The sequence below is a fragment of the Dromiciops gliroides genome, chromosome 1, assembly GCF_019393635.1.
Source record: "Dromiciops gliroides isolate mDroGli1 chromosome 1, mDroGli1.pri, whole genome shotgun sequence".
In the NCBI taxonomy this organism is placed as follows: domain Eukaryota; kingdom Metazoa; phylum Chordata; class Mammalia; order Microbiotheria; family Microbiotheriidae; genus Dromiciops; species Dromiciops gliroides.
In genome coordinates, this window is record NC_057861.1 from 9,856,945 (window position 1) to 9,875,994 (window position 19,050).

The following is a 19,050-nucleotide window of genomic DNA, read 5'->3' on the forward strand; positions in this document are numbered from 1 at the left end:
AAGCATTTCTCTTGCTCCTACTGTGTGCGGGGCACTGTGCTAAACACTTTGATAAATATTCTCTCATTCGATCCTCGAGACAACACTGTGCAGACACAGCTGGTGTCTGAGGCTGGATTTGAACTCAGGCCTTCTTGACTCCAGGCTCAGCATTCTATCCACTGTTCCATAAAATGACTATGGCCTCCAAGATCCCTCCGCTCTCCTATTCTGGATTTGAACCCAGTGCTTCCTAACTCTCAAGCCCTGGATCCTGAGCCTGTTTCCCCAAGCTAGTAAGTACCCAAGTCAACATTGCAACTCAGACTTCAGATCTAGTTCTCTTTCCATCACACTTAGCACCTCATCTATGGATAGCCATATTTTTACTGACATTAATATATCACTTTAAGATTTTCAAAATACTTAACAGACATGAGCTCACTAGTATATTTTCTCTATCTCTGTGTCTGTACCTGTGAGTTAGTGTGGGAACCTCCCAGAGCGAAAACTCCCTCTACTAATGCAGATTGACAACTGTAATGAACCGCCTTAAGAATTCCCCGGGGCATTGAGGGTTAAAAGTCTTGCCCAGGGTCTGTGTCAGAGTTGGGTCATCGGGACTTCCCTTGTTCACCACACCACTATGGCCCTGACTCTCACAATATACATATATGTATGCAGAGAGCTATATCTGTGTGATGGATGCCCCAAGGACACCCTCCAGCTCCCGCCCTCCCCGACTCATCCATCCACTCCTGGGGTTAGGCTCCGCCCCCTCCAATCCCATCGCCCCCATTCCCAGCTTTTGGGTGAAATCAGCGTCAAATAGCCCTCAGCAGGGAGAGGAGCTGATTAAAGTGATCTTAACTCCAAAGCGCTTTTTCAATTACTGCTCGTCCCTTCCCCTCGCTGATTACAGTTTTCTTCTTATTTTCAACCTTGTCACTGATTAATCACAGCTCCACCCGGGAACCACAGAATCCGGAGGGCTTGAGGGAAGAGATGAGGGGCCTCAGTCTGGGGTAAGGGGGAGGAGGAGGACCTGTGGGGGAAATTGGCCAAGAGGAAACTCCTGGCATTGCAACAATCCTGGGGGGGGGGGGGGCTGAGAAGGAGGACAAAAGGAGGAAGAGGAGGAGAAGGGGAGGAAGGGAGGAGGAGAGAAATAGGAGGAAGAGGAGGAGGAGAAGGGGAGGAGGAGGAGGAGGAGAAAGAGGAGGAGATGTTTTCCTAATTATTTCAAGGCAAGACTAAGGTTTCTCAGTAGCATATCTGTGTTTGTATGTCAGTCAACAAGCATTTATTGAGTTCAGGCATTGGGCTAAATGCTGGTGATGCAGAAAAAGGCAATTTTAAAAACCACTTAATCCCTGCTCTTGAGAAGTGTACATTCTAATGGGAAAGACAACATGAAAATAACTAGATAATACAAGATATCTCTCCATCTATCTATCTTTTTCTTTTTTTTTTTGGTGAGGCAATTGGGGTTAAGTGACTTGCTCAGGGTCACACAGCTAGTAAGTGTTAAGTGTCTGAGGTCGGATTTGAACTCAGGTACTCCTGACTCCAGAGCCAGTGCTTTATCCACTGTGCCACCTAGCTGCCCCTCTCCATCTATCTAGATGGAGATGGAAGGCCATCTCAGAAGGGAAGGCATTAGGAGCTGGAGGGGGTGGGGGACTGGGAAAGGCCTCTTGCTGGAGGTGGAATTGATTTGAGCTTATACTTGGAAACTGGGGAAACCAGGAGGTGGAGGTGAGGGGAGAGAGCACCCTAGGCATGAGGTACAGCCGGTGCAAAGGCATGGAGATGGGAGACAAAGTGTCACTTTGGATGAACTGTAAGCAGGCCAGTGTAGTTGCATTATAGAGTATGTTGAGAAGACTAAGGTATGAGACTAGAAATGTAGAAAGACATAAAGTTCCTGAGGTATCAGTGCCAAAGGGGTTTCTATTTGATCCCAGAGGCTCACACATTCCACCTTCTGTCTCCTTGCTTTTGCCCAGTGAGTCCCCGTGCCTGGAATCCAGCCCCTATAACCCTAGCTTCCTTTATCACTTCCTACCTCTAGCCTTCCCTGAGCCCCTTCGTAGTTAGCTCTGGCCACCTGCTGGAAATCTCTTGGTATATCCCTTGGTTCGTTATCTTGTACATAATGCTACAATATGTATCGTTATTCCTTGCACATCTTGGCGGGGGCAATGGTGGGGTTAAGGGCTCAATGCCTCCTCAATTCAATTCAAATCCAAATCATTTGGGCTCTCCGCTGGTGGCTTCTCCATCCAGAGAAGTCAGGATTTTTTCTTTTTCTTTTATTGGGTATTTATGGTACCTGGTTGGGAAATTTGGGTTGATATTATATAACACTATACATATATTTTATGCATTTCTGAGCTTCTAAACTTTTTCTGTGTCATCTGTGGCTTCTGCAAAACTCCCCCTAAATTCCCATTTAATTTCTTCTGCCAACCAGTGAAATATTGAAACTGAGATGGGGAAAGTGGAAATGTGGAAGGGATAACTGCTCGTGTCATTTTCTCCCAGTAGAATAGAATCTCTTTGAGGGCAGGGACTGAGTCATTATTAGCTTTGTAGCTTCAGAACTTAGCAGAGTTCTGTGCACACTTAATATATGCTTTTTGAATTCAATGTTAAAACCCTGGAGCTGAACCATATGGAATAGGATAGGGATGAATGAGAAGGAATCGTGGAGAACTCCAAAGCCCCAGGGCCCAGCGACTCAAGTCCAAATGCTTTAGTTTGGCATTCAAGGCCTTCTCCAATTAAACATCTTTGGTTTTTTTTTTTTTTTTCCTGAGAGCACTGGACAAAAAGATCTCCAAGGTGTCTTCTAACCAGAAATCCCCTGCCCGTGATTGACTGACTGCCTGTCCAGCTCCTTACGTGACTCCCTTTCTTTCTTGCCTTGATGCTCTTGCTCATTCTATTGGATTAAGTTCGGCAAATGTGCATTTGAAAGCACCACAAGGAGTGGCTTCATGCAGTGACTCTCCGGTCTTTTGCTCACTATCTGTGTGACCTCGGGGTCTATCCCTTCACTTTGATAGACCTCAGTTTCCCCCTTTGTAAAATGATGCACTTGGACCTCTGAGGTCTCTACCAGCTCCAGATCTAGGTTCCTGGGACCTTGAAATTAGTACCCTTGCTTCCCTCGGGTAATGGCTTTTTTAATGCTGCTTAGGGGGGGGGGGAGGTAAAAGATGCAATTGAATGAATGTGGTGGAGTGAAAAGCTAGATCTAGCCTAAAGAGGAAGAGAACACTCAGAGCCAGATCAATCAGGGAAGGCATTCCAGAAGAAGCAGCTTTCGGAGGAAAGAGGATTTGGAAAGGCCGAGCTCAGAAGGTGCATGGCTATCATGGGAGATAGCCAGTGCAAACACACAAACTCAGATGGGAGATGGGCCCATGGAGTACAGGCACCAGCTCCAGGCCAGACTGTTTAAAAGCTGTGTTGGGGCTCAGTTGGATGCCAGCCTGAGTCCCCTCTGTAACATCCCTGCCAATTGCTGAAAGCCCTCCAAGGAAGGAGAGCCCACCACCTCCTGGGGCAGCTCATCCCATCTGGGCTCAGCTCCCATAGCTGGGAAGGTCTTCTTGCCAGCTGTCTACAGCCTTCACACCTACCACCTACCACTTCCAGTTCTGTCCTCTGGGGCCAAGCAGAAAACAGTCTCATCCCTGTTTCACAGAAGAGCCCTTCAAATACTTGAATGGGACTTACTACATTCCCTGCCTGCTCCTGACGATTCTCCTGGATAAACATAGAAATCACCCTCCTATGGCACAATCTGAAGGCCCTTCATTCACCATCCTGATGACCTTCACCAGTTTGAACACTCATTGAGCACCCTCCCCTGCTCCCCAGGAGAGGTTTCACCATCTGAGAGTCAGTCCTTTGACTTGAAAAGAACCCTTCTGGAATTCAGTGACATAGTAAAACACTGGAAGGCCCCCTTTAAAGCTGCAAAGTGCTATCTAAATATGAAATAGAATTATGAGGTGACTGCTGAACAGTGAGAAGAAGGTGACAACTGATGAGTCAGAAAACCTGGGTTTGAGTCCCAGCTCTGGCTATGTGACCTGTCACGGCACCTCTTGTTGTAAGATCAAAGAAACCCCTTATTTTATAGATGACGAAGTACAGGCAGTACTCATGACAATCGAGATTGGTACAGGGATCTCTGCCTCCAGAGCCAGTACTCTTCCCACTGAGCCATATGGCCTGGTCGGGGCCTCAGTCTTCTCATCTGTAGAATGGGTAGAATCAAATCTGTACTATCTACCTCAAAGGGTAACTGTGAAGCTATATGCTACATGGCATGGGAGACACAATGGAAAGAATGATGGATTCAGCATCTAAGGACTTGAGTTCAAATGCTGCCTCTTTCTGCTCACTACTGGTGTGACCTTGAACTAGTTTAACTAGTTTTAATTTAACTTCTCTGGGCCTCAATTCCCTCCCCTCAAACCAGATTAACTCTAAAGTTCCTTTTAGCTATAAACCAACACTTCTGTGGTCTTAAATATCAGTGATTATCACTGGTATTATTAGCAGCTTCTTGTGTTAATGAGGTTCTTTCCTGAAAGCAGGTTTTTATAGGGGTCAAGAAGAGAAAAAGCTTAGGAATGAGTGTGAAGGATGATGTGGTAATTAACGAGGTGCTGAAAGGGCTAAGGAGTCTGGAAAGCAGCTTTGCAGAAGAGGAGAGCACTATGGTATAGCCGGGAATGAGGATGGCTCAGATCCCGCCTCTGACACTGTCTAGCTGTGTGACTCTGGGGAAGTTCCAGGATCATGGGCTTCTTCACAGTCCAGTCCCCTTATTTTACAGAGAAAGAAACTGGGGCTGAGGGGATAAGCCACTTGCCTAGAGTTCCTTTTTTTTCTTTTTTTCTTTTTGCAGGCAATGAGGGGTAAGTGACTTGCCCAGGGTCACACAGCCAGTAAGTGTCAAATGTCTGAGGCCAGATTTGAACTCAGGTACTCCTGAATCCAGGGCCAGTGCTTTAACCACTGCACCATCTAGTTGCCCCCTTGCCTAGAGTTCTATAGCTAGTGAGGACAGGGCTAGGATTTGTACAAAAGTCTTTTAAGTCCAATCCACCATAACTTCTGTGGACCTCAGTCTCCTCATCTGTGAGATGGGGATAATGAGTCTTTTTTTTTTAATTGAGGCAATTGGGGTTAAGTGACTTGCCCAGGGTCACACAGCTAGTAAGTGTTAAGTGTCTGAGGCCGGATTTGAACTCAGGTACTCCTGACTGCAGGGCCGGTGCTTTATCCATTGAACCACCTAGCTGCCCCCACTTTTTTTAATTTTTAAAAACATTTTTTAAAATTTAAAGTTTTGAGTTCCAAATTCTACCCCTCCCTCCCCAGTCCCTGAGATGGCAAGCAATCAGATGTATGTTATACATGTGTAATTATGTAAAACATTTCCATAATAGTCATTTTGTACAAGACTTAAATCAAAGAAAAAATGAAGGAAAGTGAAAATAGCATGTTTCAGTCTGTATTCAATCAATTTCAGTTCTTTCTCTGGAAGCAGATAGTATACTTCATCATCGTATTGCTAAGAAAAGCTAAGTCCTTCACAGTTCTTCATAGAAGAATATCATTACTTTGTTTTGTTTTGTTTTAGTGAGGCAATTGGGGTTAAGTGACTTGCCCAGGGTCACACAGCTAGTAAGTGTCAAGTGTCTGAGGCCGGATTTGAACTCAGGTCCTCCTGAATCCAGGGCCAGTGCTCTCTCCACTGTGCCATCTACCTGCCCCAGAATATCATTACTTTGTATAACATTCTCCTAGTTCTCTTCACTTCACTATGCATCAGTTCATGTAAGTCTTTGCAGGGTTTTTTGTTCAGTCATTTTTCAGTTGTTTCTGACTCTTTGTGACCCCATTTGGGGCTTTCTTGGCATCACTGGAGTGGCTTGCTATTTCCTTCTCCAGTCACTTTGCAGATGAGGAAACAGAGGTAAACAGTGTTAAGTGACTTGCTCAGGGTCACACTGGTAGTAAGTGTCTGAGGGCAAATTTGAATACAGAAGATGAACATTCCTGATTTCAGCCCCAGAACTCTATCCACTATACTATCTAGTTGCCCCTAGAACTACATAATCTTTATACAACCTCCATTCTCTGACATAATATAAAAGGTTTTATGGTTCTTTTTTTAGCTCTGAAATTCCATATTCTTTGTTTTAGGGGATTTCCTATTTCTGACATTTCATATTTTAAGCCCACTGACATTTTACAAAAGAAGAAACTGAATTTCAGAGAGAGAAAATGATTAACTCAAGGTCATATAGGAACTAAGATGGTCACGCAGTTGGCAGAATTAAGACCTTAGAACATAGAATGTCAGAGTTGAAAGGGCCCTTAGAGGTCACCTAATCTAATGTCCACTTGCATGAGAAAACTGAGATCTAGAGAAGCTAAGTGACTTGTCTAAGGTCACACAGGTAGTAAATGGCAGGGATGGGACCTTAGAACATAGAATGTCAGAGTTGGAAAGGATCTTAGAGCACAAAACGTGTTGTTAGAGCTTGACCCAGCTCTGATATTCTCTCTTCTAAGGTCCTGAACATTTATAAAACCCTCTGTTCTTTTTTATCATAAAAGTATTTTTTAAATTTTCCAGTTATGGGGCAGCTAGGTAGCACAGTGGATAGAGCACCGGCCCTGGAGTCAGGAGTACCTGAGTTCAAATCCGGCCTCAGACACTTAGTACTTACTAGCTGTGTGACCCTGAGCAAGTCACTTAACCCCAATTGCCTCACCAAAATAAAAAAAATTTCCAGTTACATGTAAAGATAGTTTTTGACATTTTTTAAATAAGATTTTGAGTTCCAAATTGTTCTCTCTCCCTCCCTTTTCTCCCACCCTCCCCAAGACAGAAAGTAACCTGATATAGGTTCTATATGTACGATCACATTAAACATATTTCTGCATTAGTTGTTGTGAAAGAAGAATCAGAACAAAAGGGAAACACCTCAGAAAAGTAGAAACAGTATGGTTCAATCTTCATCCAGAATCCACAGTTCTTTTTTCTGGATGTGGAGAGATTTTTCCATCATGGGTCCTTTGCAGTTGTCTTGGATCATTGCATTGCAGAAAAGAGCTAAGTCTCTCACAGTCAATCATCACACAGTGTTACTGTGACGGTGTACAATGTTCTCCTGATGAAACCCTCTGTTCTAAGATTCCTCCTGACATTATCTCTTCTAAGGGCTTCCCAGCTCAGATGTTCTAGTCTCTGAGGTTTTTTCCAGCTCTGATATTCTGTGTTTGATGTTCTAAACTCCTGTCCCACCAGCTCTAACATTCCATTCTAGCTTCTGAGGCACCTTCGAGTCCTAATCATGCCTGTTTTGTGTTTTAGGAGCCTTTCTGACTCTGATATTCTATAGTCTAAGGTCCCAGCCCTGCCAGTTACTAGCCATGTGATCACTCAGTCTCCGTAGGCCTCAGTTTTCTCATATCAAATGAAGGAGGTTAGACTAGATCAAAGCTTCTTTTTTTTTCTTTTTTAATTTTTGCGGGGCAGTAAGGGTTAAGTGACTTGCCCAGGGTCACACAGCTAGTCACTGTCAAGTGTCTGAGGCCAGATTTGAACTCTGGTTCTCCTGAATCCAGAGCCGGTGCTTTATCCACTGCGCCACCTAGCTGCCCCTAGATCAAAGCTTCTTAAACTGTGGGTCTGGACCCTTTATGGGGTCATATAACTGAATTGTGGGGACCTCCAAAAATTGACAACAGTAAAAGGTTATGTATACTTACCTTACATACCTATAAACCTGGAGGCATGTAAAAAGGGGTCTCAAGTGGAGAAAGTTTAAGAAGCCCTGGAGTAGATGACCCACAAGGGCCCTTCCTACTCTGAAGTTCTAGGTTCTAAGGTCTTATCTCAGTCACCTGTGTGACCTTGGGTCAGTCGTTTCCCCTCCTCTGGGTCATCTGTAAAATGGCAGTAGACTAGATGATCTTTAAGGGCACTTTCAGCTCAGACGTTACCTGATCCTTTCTTTTTAGTTTTAGAACTGCCTCCTCATTCAGGGGCCCAGCACTAGTGCCTAGCTCCATTTCAGCACTAAGGACAGCTCCAGCACACAGTACCGGGTTTGGTTGGTAAGAGCCAGGAAGGATGGGGGCTGTGACAGGTTGAACATGGGCAGCCTCATTCTGTATCAGCAGCCCTTCATTTCCCCAAAGCATCCCTTCTAGAAAGGGTCTTCTTTGTGCATGGCATTTCATACTTTACAGAACATCCTATTATCCCAGGATTGGTAGTGGAAGGAATGCTGCCCTTGGAGTCAGTGGATTTAGGACAACCAACATACCCCCAGGCCGTCTGTCTGCCTTTGAACAAGTCACAACCTCAGCATGCCTCAGTTTCCTCACCTGGAAAATGAGGAGGCTGGACACGGTGATCTTTAGGGGCAGCTCTGAGAGTCTGTGAACTGGCCAGGTTGCTGCTATGATTTCCATTTTATATGAGATGGGCTGGAGACCCAGAGAAAGGAAGTGATTGACCAAAGCATGCAGCTAGTTCAGTCTGACTCAACAAAGACTTAATAAGCACCTACTGTGTGTGAGGCACTGAGGCTACCATGACAAAAAGGAAACAATGGGAACAAAACAACAGGACTCTCCTGATATTATCCTGATGTTAATGGTAGGGCCAGCCCTAGACTCCAGGGGTTCTGACTCCCAATTCAGCGTTCTTTGCATGGCATTGGCTTAGATATGGGGACAAAAGTGGAGGCTGCACAGGGGCTGGCAAAAGAGGGGGAGAAAGAAATCTGTAGTCAGCTTTGAAGGGGGCAGAGAGGAGAAAAGGGGGACGGGGAGAAATGAAGAGAGGAAGAGAAGGGGAGAGGGGGAGGGTATGAGGTTTAAGAGTCAGTCAGCAAGCATTTATTAAGCACCTACTATGTGCCTATTACTGTGGTAAGCTCTGGGGATTCAAAGAAAGGGAAAACCCAATCTGTGCCCTTCAAGGAGCTCAAACAACCTGGAGAGAGAGAGAGACAGGCAGACAGACAAACCGAGAGAGACAGAGAGACAGAGACAGAGAGAGACAGACAGACAGAGAGACAGACAGAGACAGGGAGACAGAGAGAGACAGAGAGACAGACAGAGACAGAGATACAGAGAGACAGACAGAGACAGGGAGACACAGAGAGAGACAGAGATAGAGACACAGAGAGACAGACAGAGACAGGGAGACACAGAGAGAGAGAGAGAGAGGAGGAGGAGGAGGAGGAGGAGGAAAAGGAAAAGGAAAAGGAAAAGGAGGAGAAAAGGAGGAAAGGATGAAGGAGGGAGAGAGACAGAGACAGAGAGAGAGAGAAGAAAGAGGAGAAAAGGAGGAAATGACGAAGGAGGGGAGAGAGAGGTAGAAGGTATGGGGGATTAGAAAGAGGAGGAAGGGAGAAAAGAGGTGGGGAGAGGAGAGGGAAAGAGAGGAAAGGACACATAACGACAGTCTGGCTGGCTGGGGGCTGGGAAGATAGTGGACTTGATACCCTGAGGAGAGAGGAAACAGGTTCCCTGGGGAATTGATTACTCCATCATTAACTTCCTATGTAACCTTGGGTAAGTCAGAGATGGAAGGGACACGAGCAGCATTTGGTCCAGCTCCCCACCTGCACAAGGACCTCTCTACATCCCCTGCCCCGACGGCTGGTGTTCCACCCTCAGCTTGAGAGCTTCTTCCTAGATGCAGAACCCACCAGTTCCAAGGGCAGGTCCTTCCGATTTTGGACATGACGGCTCTCATTGTTGGGAAGTTTGTCTTGACATAAATGCAGAAATATGCCTCTCTGCAATCTCCACCCTGTTCTTATAGTCCCTCTTTCTTTCTGGCCATTGCTTTCCTCCAGCTATAAAAACCAGAGAAGGGCTGGACTAATTGACTTTCCTGTTTCTTCCCAGCCCTCATGCTCTGAGCCCCTGATTCGAGATGAAGGCGAGGGAGTGGGAATTCAAGGTCAGTTACCCTGATGGGGATTAGGAGGCAGGGGTAGATCCCAGGAGTCTGTTCTCTCCCTCTCAGGCTTCTTGGCTCAGGGACAATGTTGTCTCAAGTGTTCACTGGGGACAGTGTCTGGAAATGAATAAAATATTCACTGCCTGGGCAAACTCACTCCTTCCCTTGATGAGTATGGAGTTTACAGATGACTGTCTCCAAATGGAGCAGATGGAAGGAAAGAGCAGGAACCCTGTCCTCTCCCCAATCTCAGTGAGTGCTAAATCCTTAGTGCCTCCCCCACCCTCATCATTCCATCCATTTTCCTTTAAGGGTCTCAAAATATCTAACTCTCATTGACCTTGGCTCTCACCAATGAGAATGAAAGAGGTCGAGGCTTGTGGGTAAGATTAGAAGTCAAGGGGGCAGAGAAAACAGCACTAATCCACACAGGACACACATGTACCAGCACCCCCGTCTCACTAGGGAGAGGGGAAGGGAAAGGAGGGAAGAAATGAAACATTATTTTTTTTTGTTGTTTTTGTTTTTATTTTTTACGGGGCAATGGGGGTTAAGTGACTTGCCCAGGGTCACATAGCTAGTAAGTGTCAAGTGTCTGAGGCCGGATTTGAACTCAGGTCCTCCTGAATCCAGGGCTGGTGCTTTATCCACTGTGCCACCTAGCCGCCCCGAAATGAAACATTATTAAGCATCTATTATATTCCAGGCACTGTATGTGTTAAATGCTTTATAAATACTATCTCACTTGACCCTCACAACAACCCTATGATGTAGATGCTACTGTGACCCCCATTTTACAGTTGGTGAAACTGAGGCAATTGGAGGTTAAATGACTTGTCTAGGGTCACACAGCTAGTAAGTGTCTGATGTGGGATTTGAACTCAGGTCTTCCTGACTCCAAGCCACGCACTCTATCCACTGCACCACCAGTTGCTTAAAAAATAATGATTGTACTGGAGGACATTTTGGTGGTAGGAAGAAAGAGGGTGAACTCAGCAAGTGGTCCGGTTTAATTTTAGTGTAGAGTTTGTGGAGGGTAGTAATGTGTCAGAAGCCTGGAAAAGTAGGAAGAGGCAGGTGGGAAAGAGCCATTGTCCTCAAGGAGCTCACATCACAATAGGGGAGACAACATGCATTTACATAGGTATGTGCAAGATAAATACAGAGGAGATGGAAGATGATCTCACAGAGGAAGGTACTAGCAGATGGGGATGGCATGAGGACTAGGCAAGGCCTTAAGAAGATGGGATTTGAGCTGGGTCTTGAAGGAAGCCAGGGAATTCCTGGCATAGGAGGCATACAGTGCAAAGGCAGGGAGATGAGAAAGAGAATGTTGTGTTGGAGTCAAAGCAAGTAGCCTAGTATAACTTGAATGTAGAGTTTGTGGAAGGGAGTAATATGGATGAAGTATGGAAAGGAAACTAGGTATAAACCAGAATCTCACACCATGTCAGCTCCAAATGGATGTGATTTAGACATAATGGGTGACATCATAAGGAAATTAGCAAAGCATGGAAGGAATAACCTGACGGATCTAGGGATCTGGGAAGATTTCATGACCAAACAAGAAATAGAGAAGCTCTCAGGAGGTAAAATGGGTAATTTTGATTACATAAAATAAAAATTACTTTGCACAAACAAAACTAATGCAGTTAAAATTAGGAGAAGAGTAGGAAACTGGGTGGGGGTGATGTTTGTAGCAAGTTTCTCTTATCAAGGTCTCATTTCTAAGGTATATAGGGAATTGAGCCAAATTTTCCAGAAAAAGAGCCATTCCCCAATTGATAAGTGGTCAGAGGATACTGTGGAAATTTATTTTGATTTGGGGACCCTACCTTTAGGCTGAGATTAGAAAGCCTTAGGTCCTCAGGGTCTCTTCCCCTCCTCCTCAGCTTCAGCTGAGTCAAAAAGCCCTGGCTTTTTCATACAGCTGGGGAAAAAAAAAAAGCCCCCAGCTCCCTCCGACCTGAGCGGAGCTATCTGAAAGATCCTGGATAGCCTGTGCTGAGGCACGTGAGGCGGGAGCACCCCCCCCCCCCCAGCCCCAGCCCTGGCTAGTGGATTAGCTTGGTATGTGGGTGCAAAAAGCCCCGAGATTTGAGTGGAGAGAAGAAAAGGTATATATAGACCTGGGAGTTAGACAGCAAAGGCGGTGCGGACAAGGATGAAGCGGTTCAGTTTGGGCAAGGAGAGAGGGGGCTGAGAAGAGGTCAAGAGGGCGGCTGACGAGATTAGAAAGGAGAGACAGGGGACGAGAAGAACAGCAATGCAGGACTAGGAGCAAAGGCGGCAGAAGACAGAACTGAACAGGAGGCAGCAGAGAGCACAGAATCGGTCAGCACAGGGTATAGGTTGGAGAAAGTGAAGATTAAGAGGAGTTAGAATAAAGTACCTGAGTGCCCTGAGGGGAGAGGCGGCTAAGGCCCTTATTGTATTAAAAAAAGTTCGAGGCTCAGCAGGTGGGAAAGAGACCGAAGGAAAGCAGTCAGGTTGTACATTTTATTTCCCTGTATTCTTAATTTTCATAGTATCTCATAAATAAACTTTGTTTTGATTATTTATTTAAGAGGCTTCTTAATCTTTAGATTATCAATTTGGGAGTAGAGTAGTGTGGTGGAAATTTATAAACGGCCCATATTAAGTTAACGAAGTCAGACAGCCAAATAGTCATAAGTCCCAAATTAGTCACCCCAATCAGCTTTAGTCCCCCCAAATTAGGCTAGTCATCAAAAATATTCTCACAATATGAATAGACGGTTTTCAGAGGAATAAATCTAAGTTATTAATAGTTATATGAAAAATGTTCTAAATGACTAATAATTAGTGAATTGCAAATTAAAACAACCCTGAGGCACCACTTTGCATCCATCAGTTTGGCCAAGATGAAAAAAAAGGAAAATGACAAATGCTAGAAGAGATATGGGAAAACAGATATGCTAATGTAACCATTGGTGAAGCTATGAACTGGTCCAATCATTTTGGAAAGCAATTTGAAACTATGTCCAATTTAGCTATTTGATGCACCAATACTACTGCTAGGTCTATACTCTAAAGAGATAAGACTGAAGAGAAGGACCCATATGTGCACAAATATTTATAGCAGCTCTTTTTGTGGTGGCAAAGAATTGGGGAATGGCTGAACAAGCTATGGTATATGAACAAGATAGAATACTATTGTGCTATAAGAAATGATGAAGGGAAAAACTTCAGGAAAATGTGAGAAAACTTTTATGAACTGACACAGAATGAAGTGAACAGAACCAGGAGAAAGATTAAAACAATAACCACAATCTTGTAAAGATAGTCAAATTTGAAAGACTTGGGAACTCTGAGCAATACAATGGCCCACCACAATTCCAAAGACTCATGATGAAATATGCTATTATCCTTCAGAAAGAGAGCTAATGGACTCAGAGTACAGATTGAAGCACATTTTTTTCTCTTTCTTTTTCTTTCTTCTCTATGACTAATGTGGGAATTTGTTTTGCATGACTATACATGTCTGTAATGAGTTGTTTTTTCTTGTCTTCTCAAAGGGTAGAAAAAGGGGAGGGAGAGAATTTGGAACTGAATATAAAATAAAAATGATTTTTTAAAAAAGAAGGCTAGAAAGGTAGAAAGGGGTTAGGTTAAGAAGGGCTTTAAATGACAAACAAAGAAGTTTATATTTGACCCTAAAGGTAATAGGGAGCCACTGGAGATTTTTGAATAGAAGGAGAGTTGACAAGTTCAGACTGACACTTTAGGAAAATCATTTTGGGGGCAGCTAGGTTGTACAATAGATAAAGCTCCAGCCCTGGATTCAGGAGGACCTGAGTTCAAATCTGGCCTCAGACACTTGACACTCCCAAGCTGTGTGACCCTAGGCAAGTCACTTAACCCTCATTGCCCCACTGAAAAAAATTAAAAAGGAAAATTATTTTGGCAGCTAAGTGAAGGATGAATTGGAATGGGGAGAGGATTGAGGAAGAGAGATGAATTAGGGGATTATTGCAATTGTCCAGTGAGAGGTGATGGAGACTTGAACTGGGGTAGTGGCCTTGTGAGTGAAGTGATGAGGATGGAACTGGCAATTGATTGGATAGATGAGGTGAAGGAAAAGTGAAGGAAGATTCAAGAATGACACCAAGAAGCTTTGATAAAGAGAAGAGAGAAGACTTCCCAGGACAGAGCCCCGGGGGACCTCCATAGTTAGGGGCCATGGTGTAGATAAAGACCCTTCAAAGGAAACTGACAAGGAGAGCTCAGATAGGTAGACTGGAGATGGCTTGAGATGTTTAGGGCAATTTGGGTTAAGTGACTTTCCCAGAGTCACACAGCTAGTAAGTGTCTGAGGTGAATTTGAACTCCTATATTCCCAAATTCAGGGCCAGTGCTCCATCTACTGTGCCACTTAGCTGTCCCAGGAGACTGTGAGCCACAAACTGAACTAATTGAGAAACAAGGGAGACTGTTTTGTGAGTCAATAGATAATAGCTACCAGCATCTGGATGGGGTGATTAATGTGAGTGGTGGAGTGATGTCAACAGAGAGAGTCTGGAAGTGGCAATGGGGTGCAAGGAATATTCTGATCTTTCCACCCATGAGTCAGGGGTATGAGTGAGAGTGTAGCCAGTACTGGAATGGATGGCCAGGGACACCGTGTCATAAGGAGAAAGCCAGGTCTCAGTGAGTACCAGAAATGGAAGCAGAAAAGAGACTTAAGACAGGAGAAGTTTGTCTAGTAAGGAGCAAGCTGGGAAGATCTGAAGAGCTCCAGGGCAGAGAGAGGCTTGAGGTGGGAAGGAATAGGGAGTCCACAACTGGGGATGGAGAGCAGAGCTGATTCTTCAGGAGCCACAAGACTGATCTTGCCCCCAGGTCCCCTGGGTCTCCTTCCCTCCCTTTGTCTCTGAAAACTACTCATCTTGCCTTGGCCTTGTAAGATGATGGCATTAATCTGACTGGGTAAAATGGGGGAAGAAAGAGAATGGAATAAAAGAGAAGGGAGGGGAGAATTTGGAGCTTAAGCCAAGGGGTCAAGTCAGCTGGTGGGTGGGGAGGAAGCCTGCCTTTGTCCTCTTATCAGAGTCCAGGTGCCAGCCGGCTACCTCAGAGCCAAAGACAGAGTAAACTGAAGCCTCTGGGGGTTGGAGATGAGGGAAGCCCTCAGGGCATGTTCTGATGTCAAGAGCTGGATCAATTCTCTGCCCCTGGGAAGGAAAGACACTCAACAGCTCACACTTACCTACAAAATCATCCACACACTCCAACCGCTCAATCACATGCTCTCTCTCTCTCTCTCTCTCTCTCTCTCTCTCTCTCTCTCTCTCTCTCTCTCTCTCTCTCACACACACACACACACACACACACACACACACACACACACACACACACACACGCACAATCTCAGACAGGCAGATGAGCACTACCCTGATTCTTGTTTCTCCTCTTTGTCCTCTCTTCTGCTTCTCTCCTGTCCGTCTGTCTGTCCAGTTTCTGCTTTCATCAAATGGAGAACATAACCCCTGGCCCATCTTCTCCAGAGGGTTGATGTAAGAATCAGATGAGAAAATACTTTGGAGAATAGAAAGTCCAATCGAGATGAAAAAGATTCTTATTATTCTGACCACCAGGCCCTCTCCCCTTGGCGGCTCCTGGGCCCTGATTTCTCCTGAAACAGCTGGAGCAGCTGGCTTGCAGAGCTGGCCCCGGGCCAGTTGCCTAATTGCTTCACCTTGCCCCACACCGCAACTTCATCCCAAGCTGTTTCCTGAAGCTGTCCCTGTCTCTGACTGCGTCTGTCCATCAGAGGGGCATTGGTGTCTTGCAGACAGGCGTTTCAGGGCTGGGCCCTGGGAGGAGCAGTGGGGAGCATTAGGACAAAGCTCTGCCCTGCCCTGTGACCCGGCCAGCACTCAAAGCCGGCACTGCCCTGTTCTCTTTGGTCTTGTCCTTGCAGCTCTGCCCATCATTGTTCCCTGCAGGTCCAAGCTCCCCAGGCCAGTGGCCTCCCTGCATTATGCCCATGCTGCTTCATCACGAACAACAAAAGAGAGCCTTCCCCAGAACTGGGTCAGTAGAACCCGAGGAGGCTGGGGAGAAGTTGGTGCTTTGGGGAGAGGACTCAAGATGGGGGGGCCCTCTCCCTGTGCCCTGAGGCCATCCTGTAGCCACAGGAGGGATGGTCAGACTGTGCTCAATTCTGGCTCTACCTGAGGACAAGAGGCACCCGATCCCATTCAGTTGCATCCAACAAACATTTCTCTAAGATCTGGGAATGACGACAATGCTAGACCTGGAATCTGGTACCCTAGAACTTTTTACAAAGATTCAGTCTGAGCTTTAATTGGAACAACATCGGGAAGACATCAAAAGATTTTTCCTGTTACCTACTAGGCTTGTAACTGAGTAATTCACTCCAACAAGTTGAGCCTTTATTTGCCCTTCTGTATAATAGGATAATGAACATGGGGGAAATGCCCTTAGGATGTATGGAGGCACAGACCTTGTCACCCCTTGTCTTGGGTCTCTTCCCCTTCTTTTGTCATTGTTAGTGGGGAGCATGCTGGGCTCACCTCTGACACTGACTGGCTCTATAACCTTGAGCATAGGACCTCTTGGCCTCTGTTTCCATATCTCTGAAATGGGGGTCACAGGATGGGACCTTAGAGGTCATTTCGTCCATTGTTCCTCATTTACAAATAAGAAAACAGTCTTAGGGAAGCTAAGTGAGTGGCCCAAGGTCACATAGCTTGTAATCAGCTGATCTAGGAAGCAAATAGTGTTTATCTGCCCCCAAAGACAATATTCTCTCCACAGAAAGGGGCTGCCTATCTGAGGAGGAACAGCTGAATCTGTTCCTGCTTTTCCACCCTACGGAGATACTATTCCCAGTGGCCCCAGCATTGGTCACCCCCCTGGGGGGTCTTGACAGAGGTTCTGGAAAAATCAGGCACAGTCCCCTGGGGTGTCTGGTGGCACTTGGGCTGGGGAAGGGGGTGTCTAAGAGCCTGCTGTCTGGTCCTTCTGCCCAACGGGAGCTGCCATCATCAGAGCCCTCATTCCTCTCCCGCTGAGAACAGCTCGTTCTAATTCATGTGGCTTGGCCAAGATGCCAAGGCAAAGCTGGTGAGGATGGGGGTGGGTGGGGGTGGGAAGCTCCAAATCGAGGCTCAGGCCCGCCTGGGATTTCTTTACCTGCACTCTAATGTAGGCCATCCCCCCAGAGCTGTTGTGGGGTGGGAGGAGTGGGTGGGGCCCCTTCTGTGTCTCTTCTGCTACCACCTGTCTGTACCCAACCTTCAGGGATCCTGACCCTCCTCCCAGAACAATCCCAGCCCCCACTCTGCTGCCCTACATACATAGAGAGGCTGCCTTGCTTTTCTCTCCTGTCTTTACCAAGACAAGAGGAAGAAAAGAAGACAACAGGAATGGAAGACCATGGACTGGGTCTGTCTACAGATGAGCCCACCCAGCAGTGGCTGATGCTTTTCGGTTTATCTTGCCTAGAGCCAGGTCTCTACGTCATTTCCTGGCCATGTCACCGTGAGGACATTCCCTGATCCCCCTTCCTTTTCTAGCTCCCCTTTATGTCTTGTCATTCCCCTCACTGGAATGTAAACCCCTTGAGGGCAGGGCTGTCTTTCTTGTTTGTATGTGTATCCCAGGTACTTAGCACAGTGCCTGCCACATAGTAATCATTTAATAAATCTATCTATTTCTCTATGTATCTCCATATCTTTCTATGTATCTGTGTATATATCTTTATATTTCTCTATGTGTCTCTCCCTTTATCTATCCAGCCATCTGTCTGCCTGCTGTCACCTAAGCAGTAAGTGGCAGAGATGGGTCTTGATCCCGGGTCAGCATCACAGAATCTTGGAGCTCTGAAGGTCTTTGTTCTAAGGTCCTTTCCAGTTCTGACATCCTGAATTTTATGGTCTCTCCTAGCTCTGACATTCTCTGCCCTAAATTCCTCCCAATCCCAATATTCTCTAGTTTAAGGTCCTACCAGGTCTAACATTCAGAGTTCTAAGCCCCCTCCCCCCCCACCCCAGCTCTAACATTCCCTGTTCCTGGAGCCTCAGCTGTAGACCAATAGGGATGGACTTGTAGGTGGAGCTGGGTGGAGTACAGCATGGGGGGCCCAACAGAACTGGGGTGCGGGGCAGGAGGGAGTTGCTTCAGGTTGTGTTGGGTAGCAGGGCTTCCTTCTAAGGCTCTCCTTGCCTCCCTTCTGCTGACTCCATTCCCCTGCTCTGGTCTCCTCCCCTTCTTTCCTGCCCCCCCTCCCATCTTCGGTTGCCTGCAGTTCAGCTAATAGTCCCATTGTCTGTGGGCTCCTTGCTCATGTCGGGTGTAAGTGATGATAAAATCGACAGCACTTTAATTGGTCATTTTAATCCCAGATAGCGCAGTAAATGCGTGACTAATTGGATCATTAGAGCCTTCAGCTTTATGACCATGTAATTAGAGGAGCAGTAGGGGGGACTGGGGTGAACTGGGGGCCTGGGTGGGGTTGGGGGGCCAGTGGGCCAAGTAAGGCCATGCCAACTCCAGGCTTGGCCCCTGTCACTCCACAGCTCACCTGAAGCCAGGTCACTGGGCCTTACAAGTCTGGGTGTGGCCACCTGCTCCACCTCCCAAGCCTGTGGGACCCCATGCCTAATCTCATCTTTCTCTTATTTTGGTTCTGAGCTCTGACTTCAAGACCAGGAGTGATCTCAAAGCTGGTAAAAGCTTGGGCATAAGTTCCTCTCCCCCAGCCCTGTGGCTTCACAGGCCTGTATCCAGGTTTGTGTGTTCATGTGTGTGCACATGTGTCTATGTATGCAGACAAGTGTGCATCCATCCATGAGTGTTGACATCCTGGAATTCATGTGGTGTTCTAAGGTTTCTAAGGACCTTAGCCCAGATTATCTCATATTAGCTTCATAACAACCCTCTGAGGCAGGAGCAACAGGTACTGTTCCCATTTTACTGAGAGGGAAACTAGGTTCAGAGAGACAGTCAATCACACAGCTTCCTCTGTTAGAACTGGGCTTCTGGGGGCAGTTAGGTGGCACAGT

General features: G+C 46.2%; 1 long non-coding RNA gene across 2 annotated transcripts in view; it reads left to right on the forward strand.

The window, feature by feature from the left end:
* LOC122736329 overlaps positions 1–19,050 on the forward strand; it is a 46,019-nt gene that overhangs the window by 3,205 nt on the left and 23,764 nt on the right. The window lies entirely within an intron of this gene.